Consider the following 2,185-nt stretch of genomic DNA (forward strand, 5'->3'; position numbering starts at 1 on the left):
TGAGCCACATCCACAGGGATCTGAGATCCCTCCGGGAATGGGGATTCCAGCACTTCCAGGGCCTGACAGCCCTTTTTCCATGTGGGAATTGTTCCCAATATCCCAGCTGAGCCTCCCCTGGCCCAGCTGGATGTTGTTCCCTCTCCTCCTCTCCCTCATTCCCTGGGAATTGGGGACCCTCCTGGAACTTCCTTCCAGGGAATTGTGGAGAGCTGGGACAGCGCCAGGATGGCACAGAATCCTTAAGGATGGTTCAGGTTGGAAAAACCCTTGGAGATCACGGAATCCAACCATTCCCAGCACTGCCAAGGCCAGCACGGATCCGTGTCCCCAAGGGTCACATCCACAGGGATTGGAAATCCCTCCTAGAATGGCGACTCCAGCCCTGCCCTGGGAAGTTCATTCCAATGTTTAACCACCCTTCCCATGCAGGAATTGTTCCAAATATCCCACCTGAGCCTCCCCTGGCCCAACTGGATGTTGTTCCCTCTCCTCCTGTCCCTCGTTCCCTGGGAATTGGGGACCTCCCGAAACTTCCTTCCAGGGGATTGTGGAGAGCTGGGACAGTGCCAGGATGGCACAGAATCCTTAGGGATGGTTCAGGTTGGAAAAACCCTTGGAGATCACGGAATCCAACCATTCCCAGCACTGCCAAGGCCACCACGGATCCGTGTCCCCAAGGGCCACATCCACAGGGATCTGAAATCCCTCCGGGAATGGCGACTCCAGCCCTGCCCTGGGAAGTTCATTCCAGGACCTGACAGCCCTTTCCATGCGGGAATCGTTCCCAATATCCCAACTGAGCCTCCCCTGGAGCAGCCGGAGGCCGTTCCCTCTCCTCCCTTGGAGCAGATCATTCCCTCCCAGCTTGACCAACCTCTGCTCTGGAATAAAAGGATCCCCCAAGGGTGATCCAACTTTTCCATGGATCAGACACGACCGTGGAGCCACTGGAATGACCCTGTGGAATCTTCTGGAATGGGTGATTCCAGCAGCCCGAGGCGGGCGGGCGTGGCTCCATCGGGATTATCTGAGGAATTCTGGGATTGAACCGTTGTTTTCCGGTCGGTTTTCCAATGCTTCCCTGTGTTTTCCATCCCGCAGGGCGGGAGATATTCCATCAAGAACCGGAAGATGCTGGGGCCGGACGGGATCGTGTGGTATTCCTGGAAGGACACGGACTATTATTCCCTACGGAAGGTGGTGATGATGATCCGGCCCCGCACGTTCCGGCCCCGCCTCTCCCCGTGACGGATCCCGCGGAACGTCGGGAACGGGGAGGGCCGGGAACGCTCCGGGGGGAAGAAACTGTTGGCTTTGGGAGGGAATCCATCCAAGGGGGATCCAACAGGGAATCGCTCCGGGTTGGGGGGCGGGAGCTCTCCTGGGAACGGCGAGGGGATTCCTGGGAAGGGCTTTGGGCGTTCCCGGGAGTAAATCCCGTTGTCCCGGTGGTGGGAATCGGCTCCAAACCGACACTGGAGCTCCGGCGACGTTCCAGGAGGAAGCAGAGGACCGGGAATCTTGGAAGAGTTTTCCATGTGGAATGCCATGGACCAGCTGTTATCCCATGGGATGAGCGTCCCTCCGCTCCGGGCAGAGCTTTGGAAGACCCGGAAAATCCCGAAGATCCTGAGGATCCACCACCACTTGGATGTGGCCCCGAGGAAAGCCTGGAGAGCATTCCCAGGCCTGGAATCATGGGAAGTTTGGGAAGGCAGGGATCGTGTTCCAGGCACGGATACCGGTCGCAACAACATTCCAAAGGCAAATATTTTAAAATAAAAAAAACAGGAATTTTTCCACTTTCCATTGTTTTCCGTCCCATTCCCGCCTTTCTGTCCTTTTTACCCTGGCAAAGAATTCCAGAGGGATTTTCTGCCCCCCCCCAAAATTGATCAGCAGGAAGGATCAGACGGGATTTATCCCTCTTCTATTTTTCCACTCGTTCCTTATTCCCGATAAACCTGATTTGCTGTTCGGGGTTAATTTTCCACGTGTAATTCCAGCACACGGATGGAATCCCTGCTCCAGGTCTGGGATGGGAAAAGACCCCAAACCCACCCCAGTCCCACCAGGTTTTTTGGGATAAGGAGGGAAAACAGGCCCATCCCATCCCAATGCCCACCCTAATTCCCTGGGATCGCCCAGGGATGGTTCCAGGTGTCCTGGATCCCTCAGGATC

General features: G+C 56.2%; 1 pseudogene; it reads left to right on the top strand.

Moving 5' to 3' along the window:
- Positions 1 to 1,786, top strand: part of LOC113941458 — a 2,303-nt pseudogene extending 517 nt beyond the window's left edge.
- The last annotated feature ends 399 nt before the right edge of the window (positions 1,787 to 2,185 follow it).

The sequence above is a fragment of the Corapipo altera genome, unplaced genomic scaffold (genome assembly GCF_003945725.1).
Source record: "Corapipo altera isolate COAL_440 unplaced genomic scaffold, ASM394572v1 59081, whole genome shotgun sequence".
NCBI classification, from domain to species: domain Eukaryota; kingdom Metazoa; phylum Chordata; class Aves; order Passeriformes; family Pipridae; genus Corapipo; species Corapipo altera.